We start from the raw sequence: 6034 nt of genomic DNA, 5'->3' as shown, positions 1-6034 counted from the left end.
GAGTGCTTAGCTAATTTTTGGTGGCGTATTTCATCAGGTCTTCACTTCGAGACGAATGGAAGTTTGATAAACAAGGTAAGGGCAGAACTGTTAGGATCTGTACATAACATTTTGAAAGCTTAAACAGTTAAGATTGCCTTTGAATTAACAGTCGGTATTCGTCCAGTGACGATTCCAATTTTAAACTGTGGCTTCGGGACTTACAAAGTGAACTTCCGTGATTCAGCGGGAAAAGGCTCTTGAAAAGAGTTTGACTTTGTTAAACTTATAGGAGAAGATGCGGCAATTTAAACAGGGTGACCGCATAAGTTAATTAATCGCCATATATACGTAAACAAGCTTCTTATCGCAGTTACCGTCGAATTATTAATTGAGATAAATGTTCTTCACTTTGCTTCGGGTCATCACTGCTGCATCTTGGTCTCTCTCGATTACTTACACAACGATGTTACTTACTTTATTTTATTCCCATTCTATGAGTTCTATACATATCTAAGAAAGAGCGAATCACTTGATTTAAATTGCAGTTTGGGTGTTACTCAGCTGGCTGTAATATTCCTTGTGCATATTAATAATGGCTGAACTAGCCATAGCGCAACGACGACAGCAGAAACTCTTCAAAAGTTCGCGAATTTACGCCGTATTTTCACTTCCGGTGTGTTGCATGCGCTACTTTTGATAGAAATTTGATTCATTCTGCTGACGCGTGTTTCTTAGTTATGGCGACTTATTTTCAACCGCCTGCGCGAACTTGGATAGCCATTAGTTTAGACTTTTGGCATTCGTGTTTCCAATGCTTTCAGTCAACTCTTGCACATCCACACCTCGAATCTTAAGCGCTCTTTGGTCTTGCCATTCTCGAAAACGCCCATTTGTCCTCGTAAACCGTAGATTTCGGAACGGAAATGATAACACACTCCTTTTCCTCGTCGAAAGCTTTGTTGAGACCTTGAACTTGACTCATCCATGTCGCACAAACAACTGATTATGGTAAACACTAAACTCCCAAATGAAACATTCCATCCAAACCGTTTTTATCACATATAGCTATTGTACAAATTGAGTGTTGTAGTTACTTCCCCTCTCCCCCAGGAAGTCTTCTTTCAACAGTATATTGAGTTTGATTTTCTTGCTTTTACTTCTTTGTTTTTGCCTTCGCTTCGACATGACGTCGTTTGACCGATCCATATCCAATGTTCTCCAGAAATTGGCGTTTAAGTCAGTTTGCGTTTGTGTGTTAATTCTTGGCTAGTGCAGAATGTTAAAATATCTGCGGTACGCAGTTTAGCAGATATTTGTTTTCTGCACGTCTCTTAAAGAATTTGTATAATTGTCCTTAAGAGCTATTGGTAATCAACTCTTTTGTGACGATGTTTTGCATTTTGGTATACATTGTGTCTTCAACTGGTGTGAGTTCTTCCTTCGGGTCGAAAACAGTACGAACGGCACATCACGTTTTTCTGATTGCTTTACCACTTATTTATTTCGTCCGCTTTATTGTTCTCCTGTATGTTTTAGTTTCTTTTATCAAAGTTTGCGTTTGCGCAGTCACTCCTTCTTGTGGTATGTCCGCTTTCTTGATCTTCCAGTGCGGGGAGTTTGGCCACTTGAGTGTTTCTTGCAAGAAATCTCCTGTTGATCCAACGAATGCTGGATCGGCTAAAAGAATAGATCATGGTAACGTCCCGGATCAGGAAGTTGAGTATATTTTTGATGCGTTTATCGTTTACCTTGGGGCCAAGTTAAATTGCGGCTATGGTGATAGTACCAGCGTTAAAGGGCACCTGAAATCTTCATCCTTAGCTGCTTTGGATTTTGTTTTAAGTGCTATTAATGAAAGGTATAGGCTTCCTTTCAGTCAGTTTCCTTCTCGTTGCTTTCTTCGGAATAACATGTCTGCCTGCAAAAACCCTGATTTTGTGGCTGAGGTCATATTGGAGCTCCTCCATTATGGGTGTATAGTTGAACGCAATTTACCACCGTATCGTGTCAGCCCTTTGACTGTGGCATAGGGTAAGAAGCTCCGCCTTGTTATTGATGTTCACGTGTTGCACATTACACTCTAATCACTTAAGTCTGTTAAAGTACAAGTACTACACGGCCAACGTTTGTAAGAACGTTACCCTTCCTTGTACTTGTTCATTGCCGTGACTTTAAGATCTTCAGTTCCCACGGCTTGCTCCCGTCTGACCTTGTAGCTCAGTCAGTAGAGCAGCGGTGATGTAACCCGAAGGTCGTGGGTTCAAGTCCCACCCTGGTCAGAGTTTTTCTCTGTCCTTATGTGGGCCCATTTCCAGCAGTTGGTTTGACGCTCACATGGTTCATATGGGGTACAAAACTAGCACTTCACATTACACTTTAATCAGTTAAGTCTGTTTAAATACCACAAAAGAGTTGATTACCAATAACTCTTAAGGACAATTATACGAATTCTTTTAGGGACGTGACGTGCAGAAAACAAATATCTGCTAAACTGACTACCGCAGATATTTTAACATTCCAAAACATCGAGATTCTATAATAATGTATAATATAATAACATCTAGATTCTATAATAGAGACTCAGAGAATCCTTTGTTGCAAAAAATTGGCAAGTGATCAACCAAGCAATTGGAAAAAAATCCTACTGCACTATCTTGAACCTGTAGGGGGGAAACTTATCTTATGCTGCGATTTTGACTTGAAGAAACTGCCTGTGAAGCTTCCAGCATTTTATGAAGAATGCTTTAGAAGTTTCGCAAAATGTTCCGCAGCAAACCACACGAGTGTACAGGATAAAAAAAGAGAAGATCTTTCAAAAGCTATTGTGTGGAATAATAAATTCATTTGTATCGGCGGCAAATCTGTTTATTTTAGAAATCTTGCAGAAAAGGGAATTCTTCGAATGGGGGATCTAATCTCCGACAATAATGAATTCATTGTTAAAAGTAATCACAGGTTGAGAGAATTAAATATCTCGCCATTAGATATATTTAGACTTATCTCTGTAATCGATGCCTTACCAGTTGAACGGCGTAAATCATTAAACACGTTTGCTTCTACAGCTGACGAGCCTTTCAATTTGCACGATGAAATTAAATTAAGTTTTAACAACAAAAATGTTTTAATCGAAACAGTCGTTTCAAAGACCGTATATAAAGAACTTCGAAATAGAAACATCATCCCACCGACTGCCCAACTGAATTTTAATACCCATTTTGTTAATGATGTTTTAGAATGGAAAGAGATTTACAGCTTGCCATTTCGTACTTCCTTGGACACAAAATCGCGTGAATTCCAATACAAATTACTTAACAGGTGTCTTGTCATAAATTCATTTTTAAACAAAATTGGTATTATTCCATCTCCGGCGTGTTCCCTTTGTGGTGAAATGAACGAATGCCTGGAGCATTTTTTCATTTGTTGTCGTTATACTAAGGATTTCTGGGCTGAGGTTATAAAATGGTTTGATAATCAAGGGGTAAAGATAGAACACCTTTCTGACAAAGATATAATGTTTGGTATTTTAAGATGCGAAGACGAATTATTTATTAATCATACTTTAATAATTGCTGAACAGTATTTATATTCTTGTCGACAGAACAAGTCTCTTCCTTCAATTAAAGTGTTTAACTCGAAAATTAAAATGATCCACCAGCTTGAGACAATGATCGCAAAGTCAAATAATAAAATATAAGCTCACAATATGAAATGGGCCAAGTACAAAAACAACTAGATGTATATAGAATCTCGTGTTGTTGCTGCGCTGTACTAGTCATTATATTTAGAAGCAGAAGGGAGTTAAGAGGAATTGTGGGGTGCGTTTGTAAATATATGATGTATCGTGTCTGTCTGTTAATGTGAATTATGTTTGTTTCTGGAAAAATATATGTAACTTCAAATCAATAAAAATTAATAAAATAAAATAAAAAAAAAACATCGTCATCTGAGAATAAATGACAACACAAGAGACAACAGCAGATCTTGGACTCCGCTACTTAATTGTCTTTTATTAATATATTACTTCAGTTCAAATAAATGTGATTATCATTCGATGTACTTTTTCCTTCCTTTTCATTGGCCGAGAGCCCACCACGTGACATTCAAATCACTGCGTACAAGTAAGTGTTTTGTGCTTTGGTGGGGCACACTGGGAATATGTGTAATATTGGCGAGACAGTGCCAACGACGAGTACCGAAGACACGAGAAACTAGGGGAGTGACGTGACGTTCGCTCTAATTGTTTGTGCGCAACGTTTACTGCGCAAGTAACGCGACTGTAATATGCCAGGCATTACTTCAAGCATCAGTTAGGATGGCGACAAAAACGCCAGGGAAAAATTTCCAGACCGGCAAAAGAATGGAACATATATTTCCAATTCATCATGAAACGTTAAAGAGAAAGGAGCGGGAGGCTAGAAAAGGTAGCTACTCAAGTAGTGGCTGAAAGTTTTGAAAACTCGAGGAAGCTTAGTTTTAGTAGCGACGTACCGTATATTTAATGGGGCTAAACTTCTTAGTGCAAAATGAATGCAAGTTTTCAAAGTTCTTTTGCTTTACGTTCATGAAAATAGAGCAGAATTGTATTGTCTTCCTCATCCACTTGAAAAATGCGGACCTACTCGGAAACAGTCAGTTATTAAATTTTACAAAAATCACATTCCAGAAGATGAGAGATGTGATACAAAACACTAACCAAATAAAGATAGGGCCTGCTTGAAACTTCGTTGCTATGCTCGAGAAAGTTTTTTCTTGCTAAAACCTTTCATCGATCAATCCTGGCTTGGGTTCCAGTCCTTCCCCCGACTAGTCACGAAAAAACGTGACAAACGAAATTTTCCAAGAGCTTCGCAACATCACATCGATTTTACTCGTTTAGATCACCGGTGACCCCTATTTTTTAAGACATGAATCACTTACTCTTCTTACAATCTACCAAATATGATAAAATGAAAAAAAAAAAAAAAATCACAATGTAACAAGTTATCTTTTTGAAATTTTGCTTTCCTTGCACTTGCATTTGTGTCCTGAATTCCGGAAGTGATTACAACGGGTAGCGCTTACAAAAACGCTCGTTGAGGATTAACTCTACTGTTTACGACATCCCTAACGGCACGCAATTATCTGAAAAAAAAAACCACTCCAATATTTCTATCCACAGAAACCTCTAACATATTATTTTTTATGCTTTTCGACGAATGTGTAGATCAGGCTACATCCGGTTATGATGACCCATCTATCGAAATTAGGGCATTTTTCCTTTTCCTTTTTCTCCGAAACAAAGTCGGTGACCCCCAATTTTTTTTTCATTTTTGGAATAAGCAATTTATGACCTAACTTAAGGCGAGAAATGAAACAAATTTCAAGATTTTCGAGCGAACGAGTTTCGTATTAACGGGGTTCTACTGTACACATACTAGGAACCTTAAAAAGGAAGATGTTTTTAAAAAACAATTATTTGTAAAAATTTTGCTCGGGATTTTATATTCCGTGTTACGTGCTGGAATAACCAAGAGATGTCCGCGAACAAGGCGCGAGAAAAAAGAACTCCCGAGAACGATTTTGGGCACGCAACGAAGGAGTGACAACGAGCAGTTACCCTTTTTCACTATTATTTATTAGTTTTGCACTGTTACATTTACTTTGGTTAAAGATTGATGTTGATTAACTTCGAACTCCAAGTTCCACTGACTAGAGACAACAATTCTTGACTTTCTTGATTCATTGGATTCTTTCCACTCACTGAATTTTCTCTGTACACAAACTCTTACGAAGGGCCTTATAATAAACTCTGGCTTCTTTGTCTTCTTCCCTTTTCAGCTATCGTCTCTTCTTCTCTTTCTTCTCTCCGGATATAGCAAGGTCAAAGGTTATATCTCCTCACGGTATCGCATCCATCCATAGCATACGTTCAAGCACAGCCGGCCACGAGGTTAGCAAGAGTTTTTTTCTGTTACTTACAAGCCGGCTTTTATACTTTTACTCTAAGCATCTAGAATGTTCTGTTGCTATTTAAATGTATTACAGAGTGTACTATTTGTGGAAATTGCTGAGT

The sequence above is a fragment of the Montipora foliosa genome, chromosome 2, assembly GCF_036669935.1.
Source record: "Montipora foliosa isolate CH-2021 chromosome 2, ASM3666993v2, whole genome shotgun sequence".
NCBI lineage: Eukaryota > Metazoa > Cnidaria > Anthozoa > Scleractinia > Acroporidae > Montipora > Montipora foliosa.
This window is presented reverse-complemented; position numbering follows the sequence as displayed.